Here is a 21,464-nt window from a genome sequence, read left to right on the forward strand (position 1 = left end):
ATGACACATAGGGTTACATTCCAGCAGGAATATTATTACTTGCAGATGATGAAATATACTCAGGTGTGAAGTCCCTGTGAAATACAGGAAAAGATATAAGGATGCTTTCTTAGGGGTTAAATTTTTGCCTTTGAGAAAGATCTGTCTGTATTCATCCCATGCAAAAAGAGCTGTAAAAGGCAACACAAACCCTTTATCACTCCAGACCTCTATCCTGTATGAAGAAGTGACAGAATTCCCATCCATGGTTTGGTTACCAAGAACTTTAGTGATTTAAACAACCCTATGAGGGTTGTCTGCCTTACAAAGGCAAGCAGATTTTCATCCAGTGTTTGGGAAAGCTTGGGTAGGGGAAATGTGGCTGCTGAATTTCCCTGAGCACCATTCTTGGTGTGACCCAAGAGATAGAAGAAAATTTGAGGTGGACAGATGAAGCCTTACCAGTAAGACTTTTCCCTTCTTCTTGTATACCTGCAGTTATATAAAGGAGAAGAATGTTAGATGCAGCAGAAGAGAAGAAGCATTGAATTTTGGCTTATTCTCAGAGATGAAAGTAGAAATAACATTCTTTTCTTTGTCCTAAAGAACTGTTACAAAAAGGACTAAATGAGTAGGGAGCATGGCATTATGTTAAGCACTTTTGGGAGAGTGAAAATTAATCTTTGTGTTGTCAGGCTCTTAAGTGAGGAATGATACATTAGACAACCTGATTTTATTTGATTTGTTTGGAAACCAGAGCTGCAGTGTTGTTTCTTGAACAGAATTACAGGCTTCATTTAAAGAGAGAGGCAAAGTGCACACATCACTCTGGAGTAGATCAGCATAAGCATTTTCTATATCATGAGTAATGTTTACTGGAAGTAATCAAATTACTGTTACACAGACCATCTGTTTTCTTTGCATGCAATCATGTAAGTATTTTAGGACAAGCCATCCTTTTTAATCAGTTGTAAATCTCTTATGGCAAGGCACTGTTTTCTGTAATAAAATCTATTTTTATGATAAATGTAAGAGTTTTAAATACTGGTTTCTCCTGCATAAATACAGTGTGCATATTGTTCATAACATAAAAAGTAGGGGTGTACAGCATTAGTTATTATCTGTCAAGAACTTAATTTTAGGGCTTTTTGCATAGCCATTTTTGGATTTTTGTTGGATCTGCAAGTCACTGGTGTTCAACTATTATAGCAAATAACATAATGAGTAATACTGTCCATTTATAGCCCAACAAGTTGATTCCTATATAAATTTAGTAAATGGAGTATAATAGGGCCTCTATTTTGTAGCATAACTGCTATGATAAAAGTGATTACTGTGGAAGATGACTGTCTATTCTCTAAATTCTTGCCCTTGGAAATACTGAAGAAAACAAGGCATGGCTTATTAAAAAATGAGCCTGTGGAATGACATAATGACATTAAGGAGACTTGAATTTATGGTCCAAGAAGGAGTCAACAATAGAGTGTGATATTTACTTCATGTTTAAGGGCAGCTCATTCACAGATGTAATTGTCCCATTCATTTTAATGGGTGCTGAATTGAGCCTACTATTTTATTTTTTTATCACTGTCAGCTGTCAACTTCCCTGATTCATGTATTGTCTTTGGGTGCTCTTGAATTCAGAGGAAGCTGAAGGTCTGTCTGTTTAGCAAAGTTTCCTCTAATTTCAAAAGCAGCTGTGTGGTTGCTTTGCCAGAATTTGCTCTGTATTGCATAAAATGACCCTGAAATAAAAGAAAGAAACAAGAACTGTAAGTAACACAATTGGAAATTCCCTCAGCAGGTTGGCTGTCCTTCTCAATGAGGTTGGCAAGCCTGAATTTCATTTGTTCGGACACTTTCAAATCAATGCTATTTTGTCTGAATAATTAAGCTGCTTACTCAGGCTTGAAAAGTGTATGGTGCTAAACTCTTGCGCTTTTTTGGGTAAACATGAAGAGGCAAAGAGGCAGAAACAGATGGACCATGCACCTGGAAAAATTTTAGTGTCTACAGTCTGGTGCCACCCCATGGTACAGTGGAAGTTTTCTGCTCAGGGAAATATCAGATGAAACCAAGGGCTCCTACAAGTCCTATTCTGAAGGCTGGACTCAAAATCTCCGTGTCCTGTGTATTGCCACTTAGTTTCAGTGAAAGGGAAAAAGCAGAACAGGGTGAAGGGCTTACAGAATTATACAGGTGATAGAGAGTGAAAGAGAAAATAAATCTGTATTTGTAGCGGTTTAATAATTTGTTTGCATTTTTTTGTTGTTCAAATTCAGTATTCTTTCTTTGAGATAATTATTAAAGATGAGATAAATTTTACTTTTTATTCCCTCTGGCTTTTCTTCTTATGTTCGCCCTTCTTTTATTCACAGGGAAGAAAACTGCAGGCAAATTAAATAATGTCATTGAATCACAGCAATTTGTTTGTTAGAATAGACTTCTGGAGGGTGCTGGAGGGTATCATCAATGTCCTAGTCTAAGCAAGAAAAAATTAGGTAACATCACTCACAGCCTTGTTCTGTTGAATTTGGAGTATCTACAAGGATGGAGATTTGCCAGCCTCTCCCAACAACCTATTTCTCAGACTTCCTTTTGTTCCCCTACAAGCTCATCTGGTTGTTTCTCATGTTCCTCACCAGTTTCAAATCCAGCTGAGGTCTGGCTTGCCCAGTTTCATCCAAGCAGTCCAGAACAAGGAAGTTCTGCATTGTTCCCAAGTATCCCTCCCAACCTCTCCATCCTGTGCTGTCCATCTGCTGTGCCTGCATGACATCCCAAATGGCAACCTGGGAAGGCCCAGTGCACTGGGGGAGCTGTTTTCAGCAAGCAGCTTCCTCTTCTGGGCCCCTCTTGCTGTCTTGGGTTTCAGGAGACACATTTCAGTTTGAGCTGTCAAAAAAGTTGATGCAAATATTTGTTTTATATTTTTCATGTCATTCTTCCTACTCCCATCTTCATATTCCCACATCTTTTTCAGCGAGATAGAAAAGATAAGGTGAAAGATATCAAACCAATCTATTTCCACAAGGGACTTTTTTAGCATGATTTTTCATTTGCATGTAAGTAAAATTACTACAGTATTTTGATTTTTTTAATCTTATTTTTGTTGCGGTATTTTGCCCAGAACTTTGGAACAGTTACCACATGAGTTCTTCAGTAGCTTCAGTAGAATAGACACTATATTTTCCAGCTGTATGGTCTGTTTTTATCCAAGAAAGATATTTTGATGTATTTACAATTGTCAAAGAAGACACTGGCCTAGGTCTAAGAACAGAAAATGCAAAAACTACTGCTTGCAAATTATCACATTTTTTCTATAAAGAAACAATTCAGCCAAATTATTTAATTTGCTTAGTGGTAAAGACTGTGGTAAATTATGAATTACTGTTGTCATAGCTACGCTGTATTTTGATACAGTACATTTGTTCATTGAAATGATAATAAAATAATTTGCTGTACAGCAAGTATGATGCATATCTTAAATTACAATGAATTACTTATTGTAATGAATATCTTACAATATAAATACAGAGCTCCTGACTCTGTATTTAAGTGCAGTAAGTAGAGAATACTGCTGTTTATTTTAGGAATTTCCTGTGTCTGCAGTGCTGATTACACTGAAGTGGGAATCAATGACAATGTGCCATATAGGAGACTTTATTTATAGTAGCTTTATAACTGATCTAAAGTGAGACGATAGATTTTGATACCCATGACCTTTAATAGAAAACTCTCTGAAGAGAAGTTTCCAATTTTACCTCCAAAGTAACCCCTAGTGAAAGTCCTTTGTATTTTAGACTTGGTGAGACAATTAAATAATGACCTATTCTTGGTTCCTTTCTCCCTCAGTTGCTTCTGTATCTTGGCTATTCAGTTGACAAAACAGAAAAATTATTCAGGGGAGCTCTACAAAGCTAGACATTTCCCCATTTCTGCTTTTTAGAGTGTTCTTAAGTGCAGCATGTTTGGGGTTTGCATGTTTGCTTTTCTCTCCTTGCCCTATTGAGGTCCAGTGGCTGTAGAGGATATGTCTGTTCATGCGTTCCAAAGTCTCCTCTTCCACCTCTTTACCACATGTATTTTTGAAGGAAATGGAGCAGGAAATAGAGCAGGACATAGATGATGATCATGTTTGGCTTTGAACTGGTGTCTCTCAGCTCACTTGGTGATACAAGGAGGAAAAGAGTGGAACAGAAATGCTTGGTCACAGTTTTAAAATATATTTAGGTCTGAGTAGTTCATCCTTGAAGAGGAAAAGTCTATAGGTATTAAAAAAAAAGCCATAATACCAGTGAATAATCTTCATTCTGGACATTCTGGAGTGAAAAACAGTAGAAAAAATAGCTAAGAGAAACTACAGGGAAGAGAATATTTGTCGAATGGTGAGACTGAATATTTCAGAAAAATCATTGTAGTATCTGAACAGTGGGATAGAAACTAAAAGTAAATACATCTAACTAAATGTATCTATTTGAAATTTGATCTGTTAACCAGTAGAATTAACTGAAAACTCTCCTCATACATATAATTTCTTTACAACTAAAAAAGGCAGCGTAAAAAATTGGGGCTCTTACTAAACAGTAATTCCTCCAGGCTGCTTATTTTTGAATCAACTCTTGGGGTTTTTATTCCTCAATATTGGCTACTATTGAAGGCGGGAGGTAAGAATTACCTGAATTACGGAAATTATTGTTCCAAGTGCCTTCATACTCCACATTTGGTGTCTTTATCCTCTCTGTCACAGGTAACTATCTTACACCCAGAGCAAGAAAAGTAAATTCCCTTGGCTGTCCCATATCTGTAAGGAACCTGATGCATGAGTGGACTAGAGAAGAGGCAGAGAGAAAAGCTCCCAAGACCTACAGATCATCTGGCTGGCAGGGTGAGTAAATGTCCTGTCATCTCAGTCATATGTTGTCAGGTACACAAGGAGTGAGCCTGCTTTGAGCATTGCCTCAGGAATTATTTATTCAATAATTGTTGGGGAAAAGAGGATCAAAATTTGTCATGTTTCCAGGACTCTGACGTTGGTGCCTCACATGCATTCAGAAGTACTAAGCCAAACACCTCCCATATTTTCAGTTTAAGCACTCTATGTGGATTTTATAGGTAGGCAGTTCTATATAGGGAGGAGGGGGTTAATGTGTGCTATGCTGTCGAAGCTATTTTCAAATATGGTAGGTGAAACAGCAATATCTATTGCTGAATCAGTCCAAACTCCTCATGATTCATAAATAGATCCAAAAAAGAAAAGAAAGGAAGAAAACTCATTTTCCCAGTGCCAACTGTACTTAGATTGCTATGGATGTGGGCCTGTGCTCCCTGGTTCTCATAAGTAACTTCTTGTTTACAAAACACAATAAAAACAAACAAAAAATTACCTAGCATAGAAGCAAACATGCAGTAGCCTTATGTAATAGAACCTGATTAAATTATGCCCTTTTCCTTCTGGTTTTGCCTGTTCCAAAAGGTGGCAGAAGCAGAGTCTGTAGCAGGTTCTGGAGCATTTCCTCCAGTTCACAGCAGTGAGTCAGAGGTTCTGTCAAGTACCAGCAGCCAACTTAAGGGAATCAAGATCCACATGTACAGAGGATGACTTATTTTTCAAAAGGATGATGCAAATAGAAATAGACAAACACGGAAGAAAATATGACCTAAAGATTACCTCAGAGTTCTCTGTCTGGTGGTTTTTGTCTCCACAAAAGACAATAAAAATGTTGCCCTCCTCCACTGGAGTAGCTGATGCTTCTCCTCTGTATTTGGTCCTGTGCATATCTGCACCCAAAACACTGGCCAGGCCCCATGTGCTCTGGTCCCCTCTGCTGGGGTGAAAATCGTGAGTAGAGCAAACCCATCTTCCCTGCAACCCAGGCTCAGTTCGTTCTTAGAAAGGAAAAAAAAGCAGTTGAATTACAGTTTTGTCTGTGTGAAGATCCACCCTGGCTAGGAACCATAAGACAAAAATTTACCAATTTACCAAAGCCTACAACATGACAAAACAAAATAAAAGGCACTCCAGGGTTTTTCCTTCAACTCCAATTGCTCTCTTCTAGGGGAAGCAAAACCTAGCAGTACAACAGTGCCTTTGCAATTCATATTAAGTGATGTCTTCAGTGTATTGGGCTGTTTTTCTCAGCATATAAGCAATATTCTGACTTTGGTGAAAGTCTGCATTTTCTGACTCCTTATTCTTTGAGGGCATCTGTCTAAATGCAAATGTTGTCTGGACTTTGCCTTATTTTCCAGTTAGAAGAAGGAGACTTCTGCTATTTTTGCTATTTTTGTTTTGCTTTGGGTTACCTTGTTTTTAGTAAGTACTCTTCTGAGTGTGCTGGAAGATGACTTTGGTACACAGAATTTTTACAGAATTCAGGCAATTCCCTCGGCCATTCTGAACCCAGCAGCAACAACCAGCCCTGCTCTCTGTTTCTGGGCCCTGAAATCCATAGGAAAAGGTGTTCAGATGCTGATGAGACACTTTTCTGCTCTAGCAGCTGGTTCCTGCCTCCTTGTGAAAAGGCAGTGGAGCAGATACAGCCTGGGGGCACAGGTTTGTCCATACTTCACAAATAACAGTGTCTTCTTCCACAATGGTATTACACTCTCTTGTTTTAATACCGTATTTTAAGTATATATTTTAATACAGCTTTTTAAGTAACCACTTATTTGCCCCTTAATTTTCTACTTTATTTTATATCACATCTGTGCAATAGAGGTGGGTTTGATGTGTTTTGACACAGTGATGTGTCAAAATGACACAAATGAGGGCTAGTGTGACTGAGAGCAATAAAGGCATTCAGTAAGATGTCAGCATAGCTGAAGATTAAAGTTAATACATTTTTTTGAGTCTTTAAACCATTTCTATTTGCATTGCTTTTGCAGTTCACACATAAAATAAGCCTCAAATTCAAATCTTGTTGAAGCTTCATGACATTGCTTCAAGAAAATAAGACGTTGGCAAATGATTAAATGTGTAATTAGAGGTTTCACACTCAATCTTGTCACTGTACTGATTTATGGTTTATTATTTTGTCTAAGTAATGCACTTCTTTTCTAGTGTTTTTTCTTCCCTTCATTGTTGTTGGTGTCTGTATTATTACAGTAAGGAAATTTGTCACAAGGACAGTACTTTTGTTCTCAGCTGCAAGATACAGAGGAGAGTTAAATCAAAGCACAGAAGATGCAATACACTTCCCACTGCAGTTGGTGGGAGAAGTGTGACGTGTTTACATTGTTGGGCCAGCAATGCTTTAGTGGTGAGAACAAAGGGCAGGATGTGGCCTCTGTGCTTCTCTGTGTCATATTTAGGGCTGAAACAGGTGTCTTCAGTAGCTAGTCCAGGAAGGCTCAATAAAGTCATGGAGCTGGGACACCCAATCTCCCTCTGTAGTGCATGCCAGAATTGGGTGGAAACCTGCAAACGCAGCAGAAACAGCCTTGAAATAGCCCTTGGCAAAGGCTGACCAGAGTCCATCGCCTGCAGGCTGTGGAGTCCGGGCCCTGCTCCTGAGGTAGGTCCCCATAGCAGAATTTTTTTAAAAGGACTCATCAGGAATTGTGCTCACCACAGCTGCCCAGCAGAGATGTGGGGCCTTGTTGCTTCTGTGAAACTGATGGTTCTTCCCTCCCTTTCCAAGTTGCTCAGCCACTGGGCTATGCTACCCTCTCTCTCCTTTCTTCCAGCTGCATGAAATTTGCAACTTCACTCTGGCCAGGCTGTAGTATGTCTAGTAAAACAGTCCCAGATCCTGTTTTCCAAAACAGCTTGTAGTTCTGCTGGAAAGGCGGTGTCCACACTGCCTGAATATGGGAAGAGCCTGGAAGTGGGATTCCTCACACTCAAGTGAGTGTTCCAAGTTATGCTTGTGTAGTACAGGACATTACTTCTTCCAGCTGCACCATAGAAAATAAGTCAGATCTGAGATTTTGGACATAGGTGCTGTTTCAGGCTCACAAGGGCCCTTGAACTTGGAACACCTTGTTGCTGAGGTGGAGTTGTTTGTGGGACTTCAAAGATAGCATGAGAATTGAATTTTTTGGTGGCAGTTTTCATAGGTAGATGTGTAAATTTTTATGTGCTACTAACTTCCTCTTGATCAAGGACCTACTTAAAGAAATAAGATTTATTCTCTTACTAACATATGGTACTAAGAGTTCTGTCTTACAGTAACTTCACACAAGTGTTGTTTCCTGAGTATTGCACGATGAAAATAGCTTAGATTTTAATTCTGGTTGGGAGTTTGAGTTCACATTCATGTTTAACTTCACCTAGTACCGTTACTGTGAGCAGAAAAAAATATGTTGTCATCTTCACTGTTTTAACCTAACTATGACTTAGAGATGTTCTTTACAGCAATGTTTAACACAGTTTAATTATGCTCTGGAAAGTATTGTATTTTACATTCTCTTCACCATTTTGTAATATTGTGTTTCTTCATATTCTTTGTCTCATTGAAAACACTGGGGCCATTTCTTTTAACGCTCTCCAATGATTACAGTAGAAACTTCCATGAGATCTTTACAAAATTGTAGCTGAATAAAAAGTGTAAAAATATTTTTTCTTAAGAAATGGTTCTGTAAAAAAAGGACTTCTGTCTTGTCTTTTGTTTTTAGTATGTCTCTTTGTCTTTTAAGCAAATTTTTCATTGCCGTAATATTTTTCAGCTCTTATTGCTTCTTTTTCATTGCTGTTTTTTGTTTGTTTGGGTTTTTTTTGTTTTGGTTTTGGTTTGGTTTGGGGTTTGGGTCTTGTTTGTTTGGTTGGTTCGTTTTTAAGGTTGGTAACCAGTGAGAAAATGCTGTTTCAGGAAGTTATAAGAAGCCATAACTCCAGTACTAACTTTCTTAATAGTTTTTGAGGCTGATATTGATGTCTTTTGAGCCGATGTGCATTTGTTTTGGGAAAGGAGTTGTTCACATTAAATTTGTGATTTTTCCCTGAGTTATAATAGCTAGTTTAAGATCTGGCAATCCACTTGAGAAGTTCCTGTTGCTCTACTTAATCACCAGACCTTTAATTGGCTGTCTGGCATTTTTCCCTGCTATTGCAGTCCCCATTGGAATCAGAGGTCACTCAAAATTTCAGAACAGCTTTCGTCATATCTGACTTAATTAGTGATTGGTTATTATCTTCTCTTCAGAATTACCATTAAATATGTGCAATAAATCTAGACCTACAGAAGTACTGTGTTGTACCATCTTATGCTCATGATACAGAACTGGGGGGAGTGGCAGATACACCTGAGGCCTGTGCTGCCATTCAAAGGCTGGAGAGTTGGGCAGAGACAAACCCGATGAGGTTCAGCAGGTTCCTGCATCTGGGGAGGAAAACCCCAAGTCCCAGCAGAGTCTGGGCTGTGACCCACTGGAGAGCAGCTCTGCAGAGAAGGACCTGGGGGCCTTGCTGGATGGCAAGCTGGCCGTGAGCCAGCAGAGCCCTTGTGGCCAGGAGGGCCAGTGGGATCCTGGGGTGCTTTGGGAAGAGTGAGGCCAGCAGGTCAAGGGAGGTGATCCTGTCCCTCTGCTTGGCTCCAGTGAGGCACATCTGGAATGCTGTGTCCAGCTCTGGGCTCCTCAGCACAAGTCAAGGAGGTAATGGAGAGGGTCCAGCAGAGGCCACAAAGATGATTTGGGGTCTGGAGCATTTCTCTCATCAGGAGAGACTGAGGGAGCTGGGGATGTTTAATTTTGAAAAGAAAGGACTGGGAGAGGATCTCATCAGTGTATATAAGTATCTCAAAAGTGGGTGTCAAGAGAATGATGCCAGTCTCTTTTCAGTGGTTCCTATTGACAGGATGAGGAGCAATGGCCATAAATAAAATCACAAGAAGAGCCACCTCAACATGAGGGGGAATTTCTTTACATTGGGGGTGTCAGAGCACCCTCTGCCCAGGGAACAGACTTCCCATGGAGGCTGTGAAGTCGCCCCATTTGGAGATGTTCCAAACCCACTGAATGCATTCCTGCATAACCTGATTAAGGTGACCCTGCCTTGGCAGGGGGCTTGGACTGGATGGTCTCCAAAGGTCCCTTCCAACTTTAACAATTCTGTGATTCTGTGATTCACATCTTGCTGTTATTTAAAGTCTCTTGCTGTAACTCATTTTATGAGTACAAAAAATGTGTGGTATCAGCTACCCCTTATGATGCTTGAGATTTCTAGTCTTGCACTGTGAAGCAGAGGTAGAGATCCCCCCACAGCAAGGTGAATGGTCCTGGTGGCTTCCGTGGGTTTTTAGCTTTGCATGAGTCACAGTTTAAAGATTTCAGGTCTTGCTTTCTTTATGAGAAGCTTCTAGAGAAGCACTGCTATAGGCTGCCATCCATAATATTTAGCTCTGTGCTTAGAAGAGAGTAATTTATATTTTGGAACCCTCATATACATGCATATTTTGACAACACTATTTGTTTGTTTTTTTCATATTTTAGACAAATTCCTGCTTTTCACAGTAGATTGAACAGCTTTTGCTTCTTCTGAGCCATAGAAATCTAGTGTGTAAATTCATTTGAGCTTGAGGATTACTACCCTTTTAGTGTTTATAATCAAAAGTGTTAGCAAGACCCTTGGGGCAAACTCCTTACTGGAATGAAAGAGCATGGGCTATTTGAAGTCAACGGGTTGAGCCATCCCAATATACAGTAGAAAGGAAACTGGCCTCTGGTCCTTATGCCAGTGGAATGTACTGGAGTTTTTACATACAGTACTAGCATATAAAAGAGTACAAAATTTGGAGGCAGAGTATACTTTCTGCTGTCTGCCTGACTCAGTATTAGAATCACAGAATCATTTATGTTGTAAAAGACATTTGAGGCCATTCAATCCAACCATTAACGCAGCACTGCCAAGTCCACCACTAAACCATGTCCCTCAGAGTCCCATCTACATGTCTTTTAAATACCTCCAGGGATGGTAACTTCCCTGGGCAACTTGCACCAGTGTTGTCAGTGAAAAAATGTTCCTAGTGTACAACGTAAACCACTCCTGCTATATTCTATAAGTGCTTGGGTGGTCTATAACAGAATCCCACCAGGATATCTGCCCTGTTGGCCTTCCCTCTAAACACTCGTAAACATTTAACCCATCATAAAGCTCTAGACAGTCAAAACACTTCCTGTCATACAGGACTACCCCGACTACCTCTCCTTCCTTGCCTATCCCTTCTTAGGAGTTTATAGCCATATTGTTTGCACTCCCTAGGTGCTACAGTGTTACATATGCCATATTTAAACTTCAGAGCTAGAACAGATATTTTCATTGACTAGGAAATGCTGTGTGAAGTTTGAGGCCTGTAATGTAGATGCAAAAAATTACAGCTGAGATCCCTGAAAATGCAAGTTCAAAGCAAACTTCGCAGCTCAGATTGAAGTCCTTTTGAAATGGTCCTTTTTTATTCTCATTGTACATATTTTTGCTTTTTTAGCATGGAAGTGTTATGTTATACTACAGCCATTCCTTCAGAAAACTTGGGCAAAAACTGCTTCCTCTAGGTACCAAGGAAGAATAGCCACAAGGGAAATGGTGCATGTTTTCTAAAATGCATATATTCTGTTGTGCATTGCTGAGAGCAGGGGGCAAGCAGTTAGGAAGAGCTGATTCACTGAGATGTTTATGTCGAGGAGAGTTAGCACTGTGAAGTGAATTAATGTGAAAATTTTTATTGCTTACTTGTTTCCAGGCTGGATTTCTCCATCACAAGAACCTCAAGGCACAAAAGCCTCAGGGCTCAAAGCAGACAGTTTTTCTGAGAGGGGATCATCGTTTTATTTGATCACTGAGTTCTTTAGGAACTTGGATAGGTATCACATAAAGCTGCTGGGTGAAGCAGAGCATGTGCCATTTGACTAGATAGGCAAAGACACGCAGGGAGCTGGGCTGTGCCCTACACCTCTGGCATGGCATCAGGCAGACCTGGTCCCAGGGTGAAATATTCACAGCTGGCTTCTGCCACTTCAAGCACAAGACAACAATGCAGAAAACCTGAAGCTGTTGCTCTAGTTTGCTCCTGTTCTACTGTTCTGTGTCTAGATGATATAATTTATATGATTATACATATATAATAAATATATAGCATATATTGCTACAAAGGAACAAAATGCTATTCCCAAGAGCTGCTGTAGTCAGACTGTCCTGAAATTCATAGCAAGGACCAACTTTTTTGTAGTACTATAACAGAACCAAGGCTGAGGACTTTTAGCAGAATGGGATGCACTTGGAGAGCAAAATAAGTGGTGTTAACTTTAAAGATTGTGTGAAGTACCTTGAATCTCATGTCCAGATTTTCAATAAAAACCCTATTGAAAATATTGTAAACACTTCACAAATATTATTGAGTTAATCTGGATTTAGGGAGGAAGCCCAAGTGTACTGGAACTTACCAAAAGGTCACATACCTTTTGATGTAACAGAAAGGCAACGTTTCTCTTTCTAAACACCTACTCCATACAAGAGAAGACTAAATTTATTTCCCACAAACCACTAATAGCTACTTCTTCTTGCTTACCTCCCACTGCATCTACTTTGATGAAATAATTGCACTCACTCTTGCTAAAATATTAGCATGAAATAAGTAATATTTGCATTTAAAGCAGTGTGTGTGTGAGCTTTGTAGTTAATAGCATGTTAAGGTGGAAAATGTGATTTCATTCACTGTTTTTGGCAGCCCAATGTTGTGCACAGAACTGAAGTTTATTAAGCTGCTCTTCCAATTGTGAGCAACAGCAATGCTTCTGTTTTGCAAGACATATAGTAAACTTAGGGTACCATTGTTTAGTATCTTTTGAAGATTGACAGCAAGTTAGCAATTTCTCTATTATATTTTTAAGTTTTAATATATATAATATATATTTTTTAATGCATATGAACAGAAACTCAAAAGGATGGTAGCTTTTTTAGTGAGGCTCCTTTTTTCCTGTTAGACACTTTTTTGGAGTGGAAAGTGGGAAGTAGGTAGGGTAAATGGAAGTCCCTATGGAATTTTTGAGGCTGAATGAAAGAAAAACAATTCTGGTGAACTTCATAGGACAATGACTGGTTTTCTCACTTGTGTGATTGCCTTTGGCTGTTGTATTTAGCAGGCAGTAAACTTATAAACAAGCAAAAATAATCATTTGGAGCAATAAAGATTGGAGGTTAATGAAAATGGGAAGCAGCTTAAGTAAATGAGGAAAGCCAGTGGGAAGGGCCAGAGTGACTGAAGCAATATTCAAGTGAAAAAAAAAAATTTGGGAGATGGGAAGAAAGAAAATTGGTATGATGGGACAGATAATACTTTTGTTTCCACAGTCTTTGGCATTTATTCACTCTTTTGTCTTTATGCACATAAACAAGCCTCCCACCAGCCTGTGTCTCAATGTATCTGACCCCACTTAATGCATTAAATTTTTCTCCATGATTACCAAAACATTTTGAGAAAAATACTCTAAATTGAAACCCAAAGTAATTTAAATAGTTTTTTGTTAAAATGGACAGCTCCTTAAATAAGCAAATGAAATATTAAATCTATATATTCAGTGTTCCCTAGTCTTTTGTCTTTCTTTTTCCTCAAGCAACCCAGGACTAACCTAGGAGATCTTACTGACTTTAAATGCATTAAATATATTGATCTTTAGAAAGCTTTGGCGCCAGGCTGTCTGTAGCCTGTGTCATACTGTCAGAAAGGAAATGCTCCTGATTTTGTCTACAGAAAAAGCCAAAATGAAAAACATTATACTAGGTTCAGATTACTGTGAGAGCTTGTGGGGCCAGGGGAATTGGCTAATAGCAGCTGTATTGCAAATAGGGAGGAAGAACTTGTATTAGAGCAGCAATGATTCCTTTTAGCCTCTCAGAAAATATTATATGTGTAATTTTTGAAAAATCATTCGTTCAGCAATAGCCTATGTATTCACTGTACACCTACTCACCAGGCTCAGGAACATTTTGGAGGGGATACTTTCCACATCCTTTCCTATTTATAACATCATATTCTTTCTTCATAATGAGATTCACTTGATGTCAGTACAGTCTTCTTTGAGTTCTGGACTAGTTTCAAACTATGAGTGGATCATATAAAGCCACTGCTATTCATCTTTTCTATTTTGGCAAGTTGCTTGGGTTCAGTGATTTGCCCCCATGAACCTCTTAGTGAGAGGTTAGTTATCCAAACACACTCCCCCTGCAATTACAGCTCACACAAACATTCCACCACCATCTCCTCACAGCAGCACTGAGTCAAGGCTTCAGCTACAAAACGGGTTGAATCTTTGTTGCTTTCTGCCACAGAGTTTAGCTAAAAGTGATGTGACCTTCTTTGGTCAGTGAAATCAATCTGCGTTCACCCAAAATAGTTAAAATATATGACTGCTGTCCTGAGTCACTTCCTACTCCATTGAATAATGAATTTTCCCATCAGCAATTGCCTGAAGAAAGTTGCCCTTCAGTCAAATGGGAAGTCCAAACCCTCTAAACATTTAGCTGCACTGCTCAAACACATCCCCTTGGTGGTGGTGTCCACCACTTTAACACCACACAAACTCCTGTTCCCACCAGCAGCCCCCCACAATGCCCTGGTCCCATCACACTCTGGTCTTCCCCACTAGACCATCGCTGAGTTATTTTCTGCATTTTGCCATACAGAAGAACATCTTCCACCCCTGTTACCAGCAACCCTTGCATGTGCATCTCCCTGTGCAGGTTTCATGCAGCCACAGGCACCTCCAGCCCCTGACTCTTCCCTCTTGAGCAGAGTGCAGGGAGTACCAAGAGGAGTGGCAGTGGCATGGCAGCCCTCTCCCGAGTTAACCACATTGGATCTGAAGATTAGGCATGCTTCTGGGTGCTGTCTGCTCTTCAGATATGGGAGTAGGTTTGAGGTTTCTGGGGTTTAAAATAAAAAAGTTGCTCTACGAACATTCATCCTTTTTATTTTTTAACATTTTTGTATTACTCCTCTTATAGTAGTCCAGACCTCAGTGCAAAGATCGCAGCTGTTTTATATATTGTTTTTACTTAGGTAACATATACTCTTATACAGTATACAGTCTTGCCTAGAAAATTTCCTTAGTGATCCATTTTTCTGAATGTCAGTGCGACCTTCTCAGATGCTGCTGCTTTACTTTCATTAATTCTGATCCTTGATTATCCTCCCAAAGAGGAGAAGAACCTCCCTGTATGGCCCAGGTGAAATGTGTCTTCTCATTACAGCCAGTTCTTAGCTGGTCCTACCAGGCAGCACTGGGTTTTTATGCTGTGCAGCTCTGCTCAAGGGAGACAAGCAAACTCTTCTGCTAAGGTAAACCTGCATTGCAAATGAAACTAGTGTGTTTCCTAGATTATATCTGATTGCTAGTTATGGTAAATATATATAATAGTGTATAGTTTCCTAAAGGAAGTGTTTTACCAGGGTTGTCTGTGTTGTCCTTCAGCTTTGAAATAAGGTATCATGTAGTGCATTAGCAAGGGTTGTGCTGGGATATATTTAAGTTATTTTCTGTTGTGTGGCAGTATAGCATTCTTTCTGTGTTAAATGAAGGAATAGGGATTGGAAGCTGTCTTCTTCATTTTTTCTATTACGACAGAGGTGATTTAATTGCAGAAAAATAACAGGTCTGCTTAGTTCCCTGGCACTAGTGTCCTAGGGTATGGTGAAGGCAGAGGGGCTTGAGATGGGGAAAGAAAAGGAGAGATTTGAAGTTGTTCAAGATTTACTTGAATGTTGGAGTCCTGGATGCTGTCCCTCTTTGATTAGCTTGAACTCTGCTCTTTAGTAGAAACTCAAATTAGGAGCATAGGATTGGAAGGGACCTCCTTAGTAATCCTGCCTTTTCTCTTGCTAATACAGCTCCTGTAATATACAAATCTCTGAGAAGGTTGTTATAATATATCTTCAATTTAACAGGGTTCTTTGCCCTTTTATAGGCTGGCTATTCTGTAGATGAGTTTCTGTCAAAATTGGACACCTTCTAATTTTTTTTACTAAGGCAAGTTCAAAGACAGTTTATTCATATTTATTTTACTGCCTCTATCTATTTATTTTACTGCCATATTTATTTATTGCCTTTTATCTTAAATGGTTTTGCCTCTTTGTTGCATGTGGAACTTTCTTAAGTTTTATTTTTGTGAGAGTTGACAAACTAAGGTCTTTGTAATGTGTCTTTTCAGGTAAGTGAGGTGGAGAGGTAGGTTTTGTTGCTTGGTAATTTCAATTAGGTGTTCTGTCTACTTTCTTCATTTGTTAAATTGTTCTTGTTTTAGGCTGTGTAAAACTATTACCACTCAGCATTTCAAAATGGGTTTTCCAAGAGTTTCTACAGTATTGATGCTTCCTAATATAAAAACATTTATTGGTACATCTTGGGCTCTCCTATGGAGACAGAGTTTATTGGACTTGTAGACTTGAGCTTGTTAGCTTGTAAATTTCTTGAGTAAGGGGAGTTTCATCTTTCTTCCTGTATCCGTGTTGGAAGTGGCCACCTTGGGCTGTGTCTATTGTCACTAGAGAGAAACAGGTAGAGAAACAGACATATTTTAGTCATTCAATTTCAGATAAAAGGAATTGCACCCTAAATCTCAGAACCATTGAAGCCTAAGGTGGTTTGCATTGATGAGAACTTCTGTATTTTATCAGAATAATCTTAGTTCTTCTGAATGGCAGATTAGCTCCTGGTTTATAGTGGTAATTCCTGTTGATGTCTATGGCTGCATGGGAACCCACAAGAATACAATCTTACTACATTTCAGGTTTTAATGTATGACAAAGGCTAAGACCTGCTTGTACTAAATGCACTTATTTTTCATATATTTCTGAATCTGTAGCTTTGGAGGGCTTATTCTGCTCTTAATCTCGCAAAAGATAAATAACCTTGAATTTCTCGAAGACTTGAAGGTGGGAGTTCAGGGTTGGCAAAAGGAATCTCCCAGAAATCTATTTGGGTGTTTTTATGACCTCTATTACATGTCAGACAGGGCAGTGGGACTTGGCTGCTGTCAAGGAATAGGGAGGCAGATGGAGGGCCCCAGACAGCATTAAACTTTCTCTTTAATGATTTTAGTAGAAAAGTGCTTTCTGTTATCTCACCTACTAGATAATATCCAAGTAATATTATTGAGGATATAGAGCAGCTCAAGAATTTTCAAGCTTGGTCAGTGCTCTTCAGACCTTGAAGAAAGTACAAAGGTGTTCAAAATGCTCGAAGCCTGGTTTTCAATCTCACATTGAAGCTAAGGATAAGCTTGGACTTGTATTGATTTAATGTTCTCCATCAATCTTTTTTCTAAGGAGGCAACAATGTCTGTAAAGTCTTACTGAATGACAGTTACTCAGAATTATTTGTAACAGCCTGCTTGGAAATGCTTCACAGCTGTCTGCAAGCCTTGTAAGCACTATATCAGGGAAGATGCTCAAAGCTGACACGAAGCTATGAAAAGTGCCTTCTGCAACAAGTGTCCTGGTAGTCAGTGGTGATCATAGGACCTAATGAGTCTACTTGTACTTTGAAATTTGTCTAGCCTGCCACTCTTCCCCTCCCCAAAGTGGAATTCCTTGCCCAGAGGAATGACTGGTCCTTAATTCAAGTAATATTAGTACTTTAGGGCTAGAGGGCAGTTCAGGCTAGGCTACACTTTTCACTTTGCTGGGGAAAGGGAAAGCATGTTCCTTCATTTGCAGACAATGTCTGTTCAGAGCTGCTCTGATACAGAGACAAGATGGATAAGAGGAGCAAATGCAGCTGAGACAGCCCAGAGCCTATGGCCCAAGATGGGACAGACAATTCTGTGGTACGTGCATTCAAAATGCATGCAAATGCTGTTATTGCCATGAAATGTAAAGGGAATGAAGTTCCATGGCCAGTGTTGAAAGACCTTAGGGTTAGATATTTTGTCTTGCTCACACCATCCCATGTAAGTCGAGGTCCCACTGATAGGTTTGTCTGCCAAGGTACAAATGAAGTGTTGTCATGCCACATTGTAGGTTCTGAAATATTGATTTGTTTATTTCTCAGGCAGAGTTGCACTTTCTGAAATAATGATAACTTTCATCTAATTTACATCTGCTGATATGACAGCTAAGCATCATCTTGATGGCTTATGAATGGGCAAAGCCAACTTTATTACTGAGTCATCCTAACTCACAAGTCACTCTGCTGTTTGACTTGGCATGCATAGGCTTTGCTGTGCAATTGTTTTTGTGGGGTCAGAGCTGATGGATGCCATTCAGAGTCTGTGCTCCCACTTAGAGGCAGCTGCCAGAGCTTTCTCATGTCACTGCTGCATTTCTCTGCTTCTTTATCCTTGTTGTTCCTGTAGTTGTAGAACTGAGGAATTATTTTTAGGGTAGTGTGGTTCATATAATATTATGTTTCTGCTCAATTTGTAGACCCTGTGTAGGATCTTGTTAATTTCCATCACCACCCATGTAGTCTAATGATGTTGTACCAAATTCACATGAGTCTTTTCACTATCATTCAAATCACATTTCACTATCACTTCATACCACACTTGTAACAGTCGTTCTATTGGCAGCTTACTTAATCACTTTTAAGCCAACTAAAAATAATGAGAGGTCATTTTGTCTTATTTGGCTGTCCCTGCATGAAATCTTTATGGGTTGCTGAGGAGTAACTGTTCAGCAACTGCCAGAGAGAACTGTTTAATTCATTTATAACTTAGGCTTGTGGGATTTCAGTGCTATTGTGTCTTTTACCTTGGGAATAATATCTGTTGTAATCATGAGTGACGTAAGGATTGGAATCTTCCAGGGTCATAAGTCTGGTGTTATCCATCTTTTTTCTAGTGTTACCTATATTGCAGTCAAAGCATCTACCCTTCAGAAGACCACCTTTGAGGTTTGTCTTTGATAAGACAAGCCTTGACCTTGAAGCCCTTTTCCAGACCTAGAACACTGTGTTAGGAACATACTGGATTTGTTTTGCTGGACTTTAAACAACTCAGGGAAGGGTTGCATTTATTAGTGAACTTGTTTGGTGTGTTTTAAAACAAGCTCTAGACTCTGAGCTAGAATCATCCTACTCATTGTGAATCCAACTTATGGTTGTGTGCTGGTTTGTGTGATTCTGCCTTGACCAGCCAAGGTGAAATGCTTTCCTTGCTTTATGTAGATCAGCCCTATCATGCGATTTTGTCATACCCCTTCTCCTATGGTGTGCCAAAAGGGGCTTCCTTCTCACCCCATGGACAAATATAACAATTTGGACTTCTTGCTGTATTGGTATCACCACAAATTCTATGCATCCATGTAAAGTCACTTAAAGGGGAAAAAAATTCACACAGCAGATATCTGAAAAAGGGAATTGGCTACTATCAAAGCTGAAAATGTATACTTCAGGATGTACTTATATAGGTTCTATAGTACTGCCTAATTTCAAACTTTTGGGATTTCAACAATTTAAAATATTCTCTGCAGGTTATGCATATGTAAGTTCAGAATCATGTGTCGGTATACACATATGTAAAAACACAGGCTAGATATGTAAACTGATGCATCTTTTACTTGAAGATCTCTGAAGACATCCCAAGTCTGACCATGTGAGTTTCTTTTTTTAGTCCTTTAGCAGCTTCCCCACAAACAATGTGCTCTGTTTCTCTCTTGTGGAGTCATTTTCTTCCCTTTGAATAGCTGGAAAGGTGCTGATACTCCTCAGGCAATACTCAGACAAAAACATTGTGAAAACTAATGCAGCTATGAAGGAGGAAGGAAGCCAATCCACAGAGTCATTCTTTTACAAAATATAAGTAATAATTTCTTACTGAAAGAGATGAGAACAAGGAACGAAGATAGCTACTTCAGGTGTAAAATATTTTGACTACTGAAGATTTTAAGTGATGAGTTTAAGGAGATATAATAGAAAAAATATTTGCAACAAGGTCTCCAGACATTTTATGGTGGAGTAGTGTGGATGATTATAGTTGAGTTCTATGAAACCATTAGATGTTTTGAAATATGCCATTTTGTGCTCAAAATAAAACAAACCTTTGGACAGTTCAGAATTAGTTCATGTCAGTTATTTTCTGTCCTGAGTCCTATTGATTAAATATAAAAGATGCTTGTCAAAGTATTATAATATTACTGAAGTATTTCAGCTTTTGTAAAACTGAAATACTTCAGTATTTCATTTTATGTTTGGCAGAATATTTATTGCAAAATTTCTACCCAGATCCTCGTGGTTATAAGATGAACTATCTAATGTGAGATAACTGTTGCTAACAGTCTAGGCTGATTAGACTACATGCTACTCAGATTATTTTGATTGATTTACAAATGTAAATAAATTTTAATCCCTTTTTTTAATGCATATATAAAAATTCTTTTAAGTGTTAGTTTGGATATCAAAAATAATTTAACTTTTAAACGGATTTAATATTCATAAACTGTACATCAGCTGAGAACAATATGAGTCCCTTGCTGAAAAGGTACATTAAGTATTAATAAGAAAAATACATTTTAAAAGTAAGTCTAATATCAAAGTAAAAGATAAGGTCTGGGTTATTTGTAGTACATGAAACTCCCATGTGTACTCTCAAGTTTCTGAGAGATCACCACATGGGAGACTACTTATGAAATTGTGGTATAACTATTGTTTTACACTTCTTTCCTATTTGTTGTGAAGGGTTTTTTTATCTCCTCAAGATGAATTGGAGTGTGGGATCTACCTATGAAAATTTCCAAACAAGAATAGTGCTTCCTTACTAAAATATATATCTGCTACTTGCTTGTTATAATCAAGGCATCACAAATTTGGAAATGTTAAATGCAGGTTTTATCAGAGTAAAATTACAAGATTTTTGCCAGAATCTTGTTGTGATTTAATCCCAGCTGTCAATTAAGCCCCACCCAGCCACTCACTAGCCCTCAGTGGATTGGGGAGACAATTCATGAGACACAAAAAAAAAAAAGACCTCACTTCTAACTTATAAAGGCTGCTGCAGCATAGTGTATATATATATATATATATGTATTATATATACACTATGCTGCATAGAGTATATATAATATATATAAATATATATATATACTTATAAAGGCTGATGCAGCATAGTGTATATTTATTTTTTGAGCCATAGAATCCCTCAAAATGTGTATTTTTTGCTTTTAGGACAGGTAGAAGGTGTTTTCTGAAGTTTCACAACCTGCATATGTCCTTGCCTAGATCAGTCAAAGACGTACGTGCACAAACAAAAGATGTAATATTTTTCTGTTCCTTTGGAAGACCCGTGACCCACACTTAGGAGCTGGAGTTCTCATTTTTTTTTTGTCAGTTCACAAGAAAAGGTGATATCTTGAGAATGTATGTACCAGGCAGTGGGAAGTTAGCACCTGGTTCTCTCTACAATTAATACAGCATGCACTGTTAATGTAAGGGAAGACTTTTCCAACAGTTCCAAGTCTTTGTGACCCTAGGGACTGTGAGAGTTTTGGTTCATAAATGTTGTTGTATGAGCAATCCCTCTATGTTGTGTGGTCTGGTTCTATGCCAGTTTTAAA

At 38.8% G+C, this 21,464-nt stretch overlaps 1 protein-coding gene across 2 annotated transcripts in view; it reads left to right on the forward strand.

Moving 5' to 3' along the window:
* LOC131568899 (poly(rC)-binding protein 3-like) overlaps positions 1 to 21,464 on the forward strand; it is a 496,267-nt gene that overhangs the window by 99,360 nt on the left and 375,443 nt on the right. For both annotated transcript variants that reach the window (XM_058821076.1, XM_058821067.1), the window contains exon 3: positions 4,730 to 4,867. The gene's annotated coding sequence lies outside the window, so the exon portion shown is untranslated. The remainder of the gene's footprint in view (positions 1 to 4,729; positions 4,868 to 21,464) is intronic.

This window comes from Ammospiza caudacuta, chromosome 1 (assembly GCF_027887145.1).
Source record: "Ammospiza caudacuta isolate bAmmCau1 chromosome 1, bAmmCau1.pri, whole genome shotgun sequence".
NCBI classification, from domain to species: Eukaryota; Metazoa; Chordata; class Aves; order Passeriformes; family Passerellidae; genus Ammospiza; species Ammospiza caudacuta.